The 13,718-nt window shown below is 37.5% G+C and overlaps 1 non-coding gene across 1 annotated transcript; it reads right to left on the reverse strand.

Annotated features, from left to right (window-relative positions):
* Positions 1-1,111: 1,111 nt before the first annotated feature.
* Positions 1,112-1,183, reverse strand: TRNAW-CCA (transfer RNA tryptophan (anticodon CCA)). The gene has a single exon. It is a non-coding gene; the product is annotated as a tRNA-Trp (tRNA).
* Between the last annotated feature and the right edge of the window lie 12,535 nt (positions 1,184-13,718).

Raw genomic sequence — 13,718 nt, forward strand, 5'->3', positions numbered from 1 at the left:
TGCTAGTGTTTGAAATATGCTCTCTTAATGTCTAAACTTACCTATTTTTTTCATCTTTCAAAGCTGTTCCATGAAATAAAATGAAAAAATTCTAGGTTCTCCCCACTGTCTTCCAAACGGCTTAATCAATGACTGGTATTAAGTGTGCCAGCCACAAAACCTTTACAATTATATCAGATGGTTACTGTTTCTCTGCTGATACACACTGAATCATCCAAAGCCACAGGAAACTAGGGATAAATATCAATAAAATCTTCTTTTATTCTCCCAAGATCCCTGCTGATTTCTTCTCTCCTCTGCTGGCTAAACTAAAAGGATATAGATTACTTCAGAAGCTGTTGCCTACAAAAAAAAATTAAAGTAAGATAACACTTATTCTAAAATACATGAATTCAAATATGATTTCAGCACTGAGGATTAAGCTCTAAATCCATCAAAGATGTAAATGAGTCAGTACTAATCCTTTGGCCTTAACCAACTCAAGAGATAAATGGACATAAAAAAATAATGAAATATTGCCATGTCAGAGAAAGGCAAACACATATGATATCACTTATATGTGGAATCTTAAAAAAAATGATTCAAATGAACTTATCCACAAAAGAGAAACAGAGTTACAGACATAGAAAACATACTTATGGCTACCAAAAAGGATAGCCAGGGAGGAGTTGGGGGAGATTAATTAGGAGTTTGGGATTAACATGTATACACTACTACACATAAATTGGTAAACAACAAGGACCTACTGTATAGCACATGGAGCTATTGATAATATTCAATATCTTGTAATAACATATAAAGGAAAAGAATATGACAAAGAATATATGCGTTTGTATAACTGAATCACTTTGATATATACTTGAAACTAACACATTATAAATTAACTATATGTGTGTATTAGTCACTCAGTTGTGTCCAACTCTTTGCAAACCCTTCGCCTGTAGCCTGCCAGGCTCCTCTGTCCATGAAATTCTCCAGGCAAGAATACTGGAATGGGTAGCCATTCCCTTCTCTGGGGGATCTTCCTGACTCAGGGATCGAACCTAGGCGTCCTGCATTTCAGGCAGATTCTTTACTGTCTGAGCCACCAGGGAAGCCCAAAAAACCGATCTGACCCCAATGTGACTTGAACACACAACCTTCTGACTTGGAGTCAGACATGCTACCATTACACCACAAGGTCACACAAAATTAACTATGTTTTAATTAAAAAAGAGAGATAAATGGGTATTTGAGCCTGAAGAGTTTGAAGAAGGAAGATGTTTATCTTTATCCATTAAAAGGTAGCATTCAGTCAGTCTAGCCATGAAATTTGGGAGATCTGATGTTTCAAGATTTGTTAATTTCAGGGGCTTTCTTGTTCCCATAGGAGTTGGCCATGGAATAAAGCCCACAAATGGGCCCTTTTATGCTGGGCGGTAAGAAAGGAGAGTCAAAGAGAAATGGCAACTAACCTGAAAAAGGTAAGAAAAGAAAGGGCCTGTGTGTTACCTGGGTCTGTTCTCTCTTTCCACTTCAGATATGGGAAGGATCTGTTAGGGCTTATTGTGGCCGGACAATCTTCTTTAAATGGTGGCTGAGAGCATGAATAATGGAGGCACTGAGCCCCTCAAGAAGCTGAAAGAATCACACAAGCATTGGCTGGAGTATTGGGCATCTTAGAAGCCCTGGGTATCTCACAATTAGCTAAAGAGCCTTATGAACAGAGTCACCAAAAGAGTCACCTTCTAGGGCACTAGTGGTGAGATATGCTCTGTACCAAAAACCAAGCCAGGGTTTGGACAAGAGCATTCAAGCCAATCCTCTCCTCATGGCAGGTGTTTTACTACAGGCTGCAGATGTCATCCATGCCAGAGGAGGATGAGGAAGGAGGGATGTGGGCTCAGAGAAAGAGAAAAAGAAAGATCATTCAACTGCACAGTGTTGGGAATCCAGCAGTAACTGAATCCATTTTACCCAAACTGGACTCGCATATTTGAAACTGTTGGACTTGAGAACTATTCAGTTTTAAGGTGGAAGGGATTGGAATATGTAGAAATAAAAATTTTCAACAGAAAGAGAGTCACAGATGTAGAAAACAATCTTATGTCCACAGGGGGAAGGGTGAGGGAAATGGGAGGGTGCATAAATAAAATAGATAACTAATAAGGACAAAATCACTGCAGATGGTGACTACAGCCATGAAATTAAAAGATGCTTACTCCTTGGAAGAAAAGTTATGACCAACCTAGATAGCATATTGAAAAACAGAGACATTACTTTGCCAACAAAGGTTCGTCTAGTCAAGGCTATGGTTTTTCCAGTGGTCATGTATGGATGTGAGAGCTGGGCTGTAAAGAAAGCTGAGCGCCGAAGAATTGATGCTTTTGAACTGTGGTGTCAGAGAAGACTCTTGAGAGTCCCTTGGACTGCAAGGAGATCCAACCAGTCCATTCTGAAGGGGATTTCTTTGGAAGGAATGACGCTGAAGCTGAAACTCCAGTACTTTGGCCACCTCATGCAGAATTGACTCATTGGAAAAGCCTCTGATGCTGGGAGGGACTGGGGGCAGGAGGAAAAGGGGACGACAGAGTATGAGATGGCTGGATGGCATCACTGACTCGATGGACGTGAGTCTGAGTGAACTCAGGGAGCTGGTGATGGACAGCGAGGCCTGGTGTCCTGCGATTCATGGGGTAGCAAAGAGTCGAACACGACTGAGCGACTGAACTGAACTGAAGGACATAAATGCATAGCACGGAAAACTCTACTCAATACTTTTATGGGGGAAAAATATAAAAAGAGTGGATATATGTTGTATGTATATATATAACTGATTCATTTTGCTCCACAGCAGAGAGTAACACAACGTAGTAAATCAACTATACTCCATTAAAAAATGTTTAATGTTTAAAAATAAATAAAAACAAAAATATCATTCTTCTTTTTAAAGATTTAACTTCAAATGGAATATAATCTATAAATTTGGATTCACCATGCTATACACTGGAAACTAACATTAATACTGTAAATCAACTATGCTTCAATTAAAAAATAATTTTTCAATCTTCTGTGAGAAACAGTAATGAAGACTGAGAGAAAATAAGTTATTAGAAAAAGAACAGAGTTCTAGTTTATACATATCTGATATGACCCTATGAAATTTATACATATTATACCTTTAAATTCTAAAGCCTCTCTTTCCCAAACCAAACTTTTCATTTTCCAAATAATATAATAGGCTAAAATTTGAGGAAAATTCACATAAGTGACTTTTGGGTAGATCAAATTTAGCATTCAGTGTTTTCCCCATGAGATGAGCACCTTGAACCTTGTAACCTTGGCCAAGCCATGGCTCCAGTTTTCTCACGTAAATTTAGGAAGTTGAATCTAATGGTCTAAATTTTCTTCCAACTCAGTAATTTAATGAAAAAGTAGAAAGTTCCTCTCAGGTCTTTGATTAGAACCAAATGTATAATTAAAGTATGATAGAAATAGGGGACTAGCTTCCCTCCCGGAAATATTACTTATCTGAAGGTTCAGAAGTGTCCAAACAAGTTAATATTTCACTGCAAGGTGTTTGTGGAATATTTACTTCATCAACTGACATAGGTTTACCTATCAATCTTTGTTTGATCCAAGATTAACTCATAAATCAGACAAGGATAAATGAACCCTCACCAGTGGGCCTCTTAAAAGAATTAAACTGTAGTATGTCATCAGCCAGCTTTTTTTGATTGAATGGAATGTGAAAGCAACACATTCCTTCCAAAGAACTTTCCTCTTAGAAGTTAAAGTTTCCCTCTGGAAAGATAAAAGGTGTTATTTATTTTGCTTAATAAAGACTTTCTAGAATAATGTTTTGAGTATTAGCAAATTTGTAAACTCTATAAATCCTCAGACCTGCTCTCCTTTAAGTATTTTAAGTCAAGAGATTCTAAGTCTCTTTTAAATCCCCTAGAATATGATTCCTGATGATTTACTATAAATCCCAATACAGCTAGGAAGCATTAATGCATTTTGTTCGATAAGACTTTCTTATGAATGCACAGCCGTCATGTTTTCCAATATATGATTCTGTTCACATCTGCTATAGGGTTTGGAGGAGTGGCAGACATTGGCAATTTTGTAAAGTGTTCTTGAAGCAATAGAAAAGCGAAAAAAAGTCATAATTTTCTATGGGGATAATTTCTATGCCACAGTGACACTTTTAAATGTTTTCAATAGTGTTGATTTATTAGGAAGCTTAGAAAGGTAGTGCTTAGAACCAGCTTTCCCCATAAAATCTCAGTGACGGAGAATAACTTTTACATTTTTCAAACTGTCCATTGTGAAAGATTTTTTCATTACGATGAAGGTGTTTAGAGGTTTTTGATTTAATGTAGAATGATAACTCCCTTGAGTTGCAGACTTCTGGAAAGAACAAACAATGAAACAAACATTCTCACCCTTCCCCTGAGTGAGTTCAATCATGAAATACATTTGATGATCCATGGCAACACAGTATTTCCATGACTTGGTTGAACTCTCTAACACAAAATTTGAATTCTCACAAATTAAAATTAATTTACACATGTATTACTTTGACCTTGTATTTTCAAAACAAGAGAAGCTGCAGCTCCTGTCTATTCACCATTGTTATGTGGTTAATTCAGACAGTGGTGAAACTGTCCTAGTTTGTCCTGGACTGAGGGGTTTCCAAGATGCTAGATTTTCAATGCTCAGACCAAGAGGGAATAAAAAATAAGCTGGTCACCATACAGAGGTTTCCAAACTTTAGGGTGCCTCATAATTACTTGGAGGGCTTGTTAACAGATGTCAGAGCCACCCCCCCCCCCCCCCCAGTTTTTATTCAGCAGATCTAACAAATTCCCAGGTGATTGTCCAAAGGTCACACTTTGAGAAGACCACTGCCATATGCCTGGATTCTCCTGGCCACAGCTGATCCAAATGATCTTATCAGAAAGTCTGATAAGAAGTCACAAGAATTTGACATTGGAACTCAATATCTTACATCAATAACCATGGTCATATAAAAAAATCTACAACTTGCCGGGGTCCAGCCCCGGCTGATCCAGGGTATTCGAAGGGGAGATGGCTTAGGCGACCTATTCAAATGTTAATTAGAGATATAAAGAATAATAGAATGAGGATAGCTCAGTAGGAAAATTCAGTGGAGAAAAGAAGCTGAGTAGCTTGGTTTACGCGTAAAATCAATATAACCTGTGACACCAGGTTAGCTCTGACCACGGAGGCCGCAGGTGCCCCACCTTAGACACCTCCTCAAGTGGGTCTTAGAAGTCCAGGCAAATAAATGGTGGCAGAGGATATCTGCGCTCCAGATGGAGACTCAGCTGGAAGTTAAGGAGTAAAATGACATGGGGAGACCAAGCGTTGGTGAGTAAGGCCCATAGCTTTATTTTCAACAGGGGCTTTTATACCCTAAGTTACACATAGAGGATAATAAGGGATGCAAAGTCAGCAGTCTTTGATCCTTATCAAAAACCAGGGTTTCTTTCCTGCAAATTTATCGTATACAAATGGTTTAGGTGATTTACATCATCTTCTGGCCAGAAGGCCTATTAACATTTTATGACTCTTGACAAAGACTTATCCACCATAAGACTTATTTTCTCTAAGAGTAATTATTTTAAGGTTTGGCGCCATCTTCCAAAGATAAAATTGCATTCCTATAGGGCAGATGTGTAATGGGTTTACAACAAAGGAAAGAATTTGTTACCTTAAGGGTCTAAAGTTACTAACACCAAGGCCACTACTTATTTTTTCTACATACCAACTATATTAATTAATACATATTCAAGGATACAATTCAGAGGATGTGGAAACTTGGCAACAAGCATTGGTTCATCAATGAAACCTTTTACTAGTTTTATTCTGACAATTTCTAACTCTCTGAGAGGCTCTAAGCTATTTGAATATCTTAAGCTTCCCGTGCCTCTCGAGGCTGGGAGACTGTAAACAATCCTATGCATAGCTGTAGGAGTCCGGGTAAACTTGTCAGGCGAGTTAGAGAGCCATCTGAGGGGTTTGGATTTAAACACTCCTAGTTGCCCAGGAACTTTATTATTGGAGCTGTAAGTTAGCTCTTTGACAGAGAGAGTGAGATGGTGGTGGGGGACAGCCCCCAGTAAAGTCAGAGGTGAGAGCACAAAGCAATAAAGTAGGCAGACTCTGGTTTTGGGGGGAAGATGCTCGAGAATATCTGGGGGGACTCCCGAGGCTCGATCCCGCCTTTACGTATGCCGAGCCTCCTTCCTCATGACCTTTGTCACGAGTGGAATGTCTCTCGCCGGCTCCCGGCAACATCTGGCTCTAGGCACAGGGGAAAAGGGGAGGTGTGGCGGGATTCTTCTGTTCATAACATGTTTCCAGTTCCTGAATCCAGCCGTTCAATGAGGCTCAGATGTACCTGTCACCCTCCAGTTCTATGAGGTTTTCTCATTGCCTACTGAAAAACTGGACTTCTCAGGTGGCTCAGTGGTAAACAATCTCCCTGCCAAGGCAGGAAATGCATGTTTGATCCCTGGAGTGGGAAGATCCCCTGAAGAGGAAATGGCAACCCACTCCAGTATTCTTGCCTAGGAAATCCCATGGAGAGAGGAGCCTGGTGGGCTACAGTCCATGGGGTAGCAAAGAGTCAGACAACTTACAACAACAGAAACTAATAAACTTTTTTTTTTACTTTGGCTACTCTGAGTGTCTCGTGTTACATAAGCCAACATAACCCTGATTAAAACCAAAATGCTCCAAATATGCATTAGAGAAAACAATATGCAATAGAGAAAACAATTGAGCTAGGTCCAGGAAAATATTATATTGGCTCCAAGCCACTTTAGTGTTTTTTATAACTTTTAAAACTGCCAGAGAAACTATTCTAAATCTTCATATTATGACAGAGCTTGGAAAGTTGATGGGCTTCTTATAAAAATGCCTAAACTAAATGTGCAAAATGCTGTAAGGAGAGAAGTATAAGGAAAAATGATCTACTCAAGTTAATTAGGATGTCCAAAGAGGACATTTTACCACAATGTTGGGGTCCATTGAAATCTCATGAGACTTAGAATATTAGAGTAAATGATGGATTAGACTAAATGGATCTGCTCTCTGTGGAATTTTACAGGCAACTCCACAGAGAAAATTGAGAATGTTATGTTTCCTTGATCAGAAATGGAACCGTGCTTTCAAGACTTTGAAGAGGATTTGAGAAGCATGGAGCCCATTACAGCCTGAGTCATCTCTCTACCTCTCACAGCAAAATTACCATCCTGCTTTTAAAGATGCTTAAAGAGAATGATTTCAAAATCTCTTCTAATAAACCTTCTCTAATGATCAGTAGAATTCACTGCCTAGAAATGTCCTGATGACATCCAGAGCTCTCCTACTCCATATGTGGTTTGTTTCTTTTAACCCAGGGGACAGCTGAACAGGCGTTTTGAGTGACAAAAAAAACGGCTCTTGAAGGCCAATGTTGATTTTGCCTTTTATCGTATTTCCTTTGACCCTGCACTGTTGCAGTCCTCTGGGACAACCTCAAGTATTTTGTTTCTCTACTCAAATCCATCAGTTTCCGAAATTCTTGATTTATTAAATAGCACTCAGTGATCTGTTCTCTTAAATACAGTATTTCCTGTTATAAGTCCCTGCTTACTTTTAGTCTCCTTTGCATACACGATATCTTCCTAAAGTGCTTCTTCTTGAGTGTGACCCCTGTGCTCTTCTAACATAAATCTTTCTGCCTGATTCTAATCACATTTTCATGAGTTACATCATCTTCAGTTCATCCGAGTGATTTTGAATCCCAATTCTGTCGTCTATCAGGCTACCTACCATCTCCTCATCCCTACTCCCCAAATCATCAAAATCATCAAAAACCTAATAAATGTGTTTCTTTCCATCTTTCAGGTAAACATGTTACAACTTTCAAAAGTTCTGAAATTATAATCCCTAAAATTTGATTTATCACCCACACATAACTCAAGGTGTCAAGACTCACAGATAACAGATACAAATACAGTATTTGTTACCAGAAGCACTTACAGTGTAGAGAGAGATTACACTGCTTTGCTATTTAAACTACACCCTCTGCTTTAGCTGCAGGTTTCTCCCTTTCAGCAGTATTTACCAGAGTAATCCTCATCCAGTTTCATTACATCCTCGTTAGTACTTGTCTGTTATCTCCTCACTGCCAAATCAAAAGTAAAGGTTCTTTTTGTTTTATGATCCCTGTGGGCAAATGTCATTCTTGGCTGAACACATCGAGTGCCCATAGGTTCTAATAGTTGAAGTGAGTAAAGCACCTGCCATCCATCAAGGTTTATGATGTGGTTACCATAGCTACCAAAACCCCATGCATTCCAGATCACATGGGATCTGCTCTGTAAGAAAAAAGAGAGAGAGAGTGAGAAAGAAAGATCTGCAGGGAATTAGCCACATGAATTCAGTTCCAATTAAACAATAAACTCAGTCAAGAAATAACTCAAAATTATGTAAAATGCAACAGTAAACTAAGAGTTACCAAGATGAGCTGAGAACAAATACAAAATCATACTGACCTAAAATAGGTGGACAAAAATAAATCCATATCACTTCTCTTTTATGCTGCATCATATCAGCAGACAGCAAGGTGTACAATTTTCAAGGCTTCCTTGGAGATCACCTTTGGAAAAAAATGCTGGAGTATATAACTTTTAATCAAAAGTTATTGTGGAATCCTTTCTTCTTTCCCCAAAGAAGTTTGCTTTTAAATAACAATGCTAGAGTTGTATTTTATACCAAACATTTCATCTAAAAGGCACATAATGCTCTATAAATGTATTAATTCTCACAACTTTTCTGTAAAGCACAGGGGTAGCAAACTCCCCAGATGTGCATATTGAATTTTTAAAAAGCAGTTTAAGTTGAATCAATAGTCTATTCAGAAAAGGTTAAAAAGGTAGGCCTTGCACTGTGTCTTAATAATCAAAGTCCACTAAGAATTTATTAGACTATGACAAAAGAAAAAGAAAGGAAATAAGCTTTTGTACCTTGCCTATTTGGCTTTTATTAAATGCTACCTTTCATATTTTCCATAGCATTGGGAGGTAGCAATTTAATATTACAAACTTCAGCATGTTGCTGTTAGTTTGCAAATATTGGGCTGGCCAAAATGTTCATGCATGGTTTTTGTTTTTGTTTTTTTAACATCTTATGGAAAAAACTCAGTTCATCCTAAAGGAAATCAGTCCTGAATGTTCATTGGAAGGACAGATGTTAAAGCTGAAACTCCAATACTTTGGCCACCTGATGTGAAGAGCTGACTCATTTGAAAAGACCCTGATGCTGGGAAAGATTGAAGACGAGAGGAGATGGGGACAACAGAGGATGAGATGGTTGGGTGGTGTCACTGGCTCAATGGACATGAGTTTGAATAAACTCTGGGAGTTGGTGATGGATAGGGAGGCCTGGTGTGCTGCAGTCCATGGGGTCGCAAAGAGTTGGACACAACAGAGCAACTGAACTGAACTGATGGAAAAACTCAAACAAAATTTTTTGGCCAACCCAATAGAAACTGAATATAGCCCCAAAATAGCTCCCCAGCAAGATACTAGAGAAAAAAGAAATCGAAGATTCCATTATGCTATTGTTTAAAAACAAACATTTATTAAAATTTGGATTAAACTGGAAAACAAACTGACACATATTTGAGCAATATGTACTAAGAATCTTCAAAATGTTCCTACCCTGTCTCACTAATTAAACTTGTAAGGATTACTTCTATCTGTAAGAAAGAATGCAAAATTCAAATAAAGATCTTTGATATGATTTACAGAGGTATATATAAGTAGTAAATTGAAAATATTTAAAATAAATGAAAAGATTAAATATTATAAGCCTAGCCATTTGTTCATTTACCACTTACTGCATATCTCCTGTGTTCCAGGCACAAGAAATACAAAGTCAAAAAAAGACATTCTCTTACAGACATGATCCCTGCCTTATGGTGTTACAATTTAATGTACATATATTGTGACTATAAGCACCCTGGAAAACTGTATGCACAATATAGCAAAAAATCAAAGAAGGAAGTATTCAGCTATACACTGGAAAGATGAAATTCAGGAAAATTTTTATAGGGTTAACCTTTGTTCTAAAAGGTTGAAATTCAAGTAGGTATTTGGCAAACAGATTGAGGATGACTAGCATTACTGAAAAGGGGGAGCAAAGCAGCAGGACCTGGGAATACTCAGGCTGATGTCACAGGACCGAATTGAAGCAGTGGCTTTGAGGAGGGGAGGAGCAGACACGGGTAAAGCGATGGTGGTTCTCTTTCAGAACTTTATGATTTGAACAGAGGGGATGAGATGGGTGAGAGGAAGGAACAAAGATGATTGATTGCTGATATTTTGACTCTGGAACAAGGAGGGTAAGAGAAAGGGAATCTAAGAGAAAATAAAGCAGAAAGAGAATTAATAGCATTTAGACATGAAGAGATGGAATTGTCTGAGGAGCATCTAAGTGGTAATAGCCAAGAAAAAGAAAGTTGGATCTGAAATCTGTACTTGAGAGTAATGGACATATGGGTGTAGTAGTAATCACAGGAGAGTATGAGAGTGTGAAGATTGAAAAGCAGAGCCAGGACAGAGCCCAGTGGGTACTAACACACCAAGGGATAGGGAGAGGAAGGGCAGCCCGCCAAAAAAATGTGACACAGATAAGATTACAAAGAAATCAGTGAGTTGGGTGTATCAGCTGTCATCAGTGCCATTTTCCAGAGCAAGCTGTTTAGCGACCAGTGGAGGCAGAAGTGTGAATAGAATGACTTTAAAATTGAATAAGAAGTTGACTCCCAAGAGAAGGAGAAAGGGCAATAATTAAGAGTGGGATATATGATTTAAAAATGATACGTTTAATAGTGGGAGACACTTGCAGATACTATCAGATGACAGAGATTGAAGTGAGTGAGAGGAAAAGATTAAAAGTATAAGAGAAATCACAGTAAATGATGAAATGATGTAGGCTTTTCCAAGCTTTTAATAAATGGTATAATTTTGTGGAGACAAGTAAGTAACACTTTAAAGAGATTTTAATAAAACTATAAGGTTCATGGCATGAGTGAAAAAGTAAAAGTTATAAAATTGACCATAGATTATTATGTCAACTTGATGAAACAAAATATTTGTTTTAAAAAATTGAAGGAAAATATATGAAACGACAATGATGGTTGATTTTGAGGAAAGTTATTTTCATCCTATGCTTTTCCATTTTTCTTAAATCTCAGCCATTAAAAAAAAATACATTTGAATCAGTTCTAATGAGGTGGATGAAGCCTATTATACAGAGTGAAGTAAGCCAGAAAGAAAAACACCAATACAGTATACTAACGCATAATATATGGAATTTAGAAAGATGGTAACGACAACCCTGTATGCGAGACAGCAAAAGAGACACAGATGTATAGAACAGTCTTTTGGACTCTGTGGGAGAGGGAGGTGGGGGATGATTTGGGAGAATGGGATTAACACATGTATAATATCATATAAGAAACGAATCACCAGTCCAGGTTCGATGCAGGATACAGGGAGCTTGGGGCTGGTGCACTGGGATGACCCAGAGGGATGGTATGGGGAGGGAGGTGGGAGGGGGGTTCAGGATGGGGAACATGTGTACACCCGTGGTGGATGCATGTTGATGTATGGCAAAACCAGTACAATATTGTAAAGTAAAAAAAATAATAAAGCAAAAAAAAAAAATTAGTATGAACTAATTTTATAATAACTTGTTAAAGTTCTCAAAATGAAAGCTGAAAGAAGGATAAAGGAATGAAAAAAGAAGGAATGAAACAGGAAAGAGACAGAGAAAGAAGGAAGGGCTGGTGGAGGGGAAGATCTACCCACTAGAATGTGAGAATTATCAAAGTGCACACAGAGAACCCAGCGCAGGACCCAGATTATAGGAGATTATAGCGTTTAAGAGATAAGCTATTCCCTAGTACTTCACATTTTAAAAGTTCTATTTGTTAGATCTCTATCAATGTAAAATGTGTAGGGTTTGTTTTTTTTTTTCAATGATTAAACAAAAGACATTGCATCTTCACAAGTTGCGACCCTTGCTACCTCATAAATGTTCATCTTTTCTCCATGGTGATGTTACATACTGCAAATGAAAACTCTTCACTGTAAGAAAGAGAGATCAGGACTTGCATTGTTAGAAGAGAGAAATATTGACAGGGTGATATTTGCACACTGAAGATGCTATTAACCATAAATTTTTATCTGAAAGAAAATGTGATATTCATGAATAAAACAGATTTTTAAAAATTCTCTTGAATTTACACATTTGTTCTACTTGGAAATTTTTTTTTTCTAATTTTATTTTATTTTTAAACTTTACATAATTGTATTAGTTTTGCCAAATATCAAAATGAATCTGCCACAGGTATACATGTGTTCCCCATCCCGAACCCTCCTCCCTCCTCCCTCCCCATACCATCCCTCTGGGCCGTCCCAGTGCACCAGCCCCAAGCATCCAGCATCGTGCATCGAACCTGGACTGGCAACTCGTTTCCTACATGATATTTTACATGTTTCATTGCCATTCTCCCAAATCTTCCCACCGGAAATTTTTTAACCTGCCAATACATTCATACAGTTGACATTTTATAGACCTAAAAAATTAGAAGTAATTGATTCAGTCGTATCATTACATATTGATTAGCGTGTTCAAGGCCAGAGATTTCTTTCCTTTTTTTTTCCATATCCTTGACAGAAGCATGGCTACACAGAGTAGTTATTCCCCAGAAGGCCTCACTGGAGAGCCTATAAATAGAGAAAGCATCCTAGCAAACTACAGCCAAACAAGGCTTCTTTGTATGTGGCTGAGCCAACGGCAGCTCTGTCACACTACTGGGTTACAAAAATATATTTCCTTTTTATTATTTAGCACTGCAGCACAATAGGAACTTGGGGCTACAATCAGCATCATTTAATTTTCCTTGAGAACATTTAAAATTGAAATAGGAAAATCACATCCAACTTAATATTTCGCCATTTGGTTGTACTGTTTTCAGGTCTCCTTTAGGAGAAAAAGAAAAGCAAAGTTATATACTCAGATAATTGCAGCAATAACTTTAAAAGAGATCACCAAAACCAACCTGTTTACTGTTCTGCTCAATGTTTCAGGTCTAAGCAGCTTTCTTGATATACAGGGGCATTTTTTTTTTTCCTATTAACTATGGGATTCGAATATATTTTTTCTAATCAGTTCTGCCAAATACTAGGCCCTAAGTGAGAAAAATACTGAAGAAACATAGATGTGTTTATTGTATGACTGCTACAGGTAGAGAGGTTATTTAGAATATATTTAGTTTCAAACACAAGACTTGCCTAGAAAATGTTTACAACCAGAATACTATTTACATTTATCTTAACAGAAACAGACTCATAGACAGAAAACAGAATATATATATTTATAACTAGTCAGTTATATATATAAATGAATCACTTTTCTGTATACCAGAAATTAGCCCATTATAAATCAACTATACTTCAATAAAACAAACTTTTAAGAAATTTTGAAAATAAAAAATATATTTATCTTACTATTTAAAGAAATCCTCCACAAAGAATACTCTAACTTGCTGCATTTTAACAAACATAATAGTACAAATATTTTTAGGAATTTTCATCCCATGGTGGAGATGTTCCAGCTTCTTCAAATCAACATTAAAAGACACAAGAAAA

The sequence above is a fragment of the Bos taurus genome, chromosome 1 (genome assembly GCF_002263795.3).
Source record: "Bos taurus isolate L1 Dominette 01449 registration number 42190680 breed Hereford chromosome 1, ARS-UCD2.0, whole genome shotgun sequence".
NCBI classification, from domain to species: Eukaryota; Metazoa; Chordata; class Mammalia; order Artiodactyla; family Bovidae; genus Bos; species Bos taurus.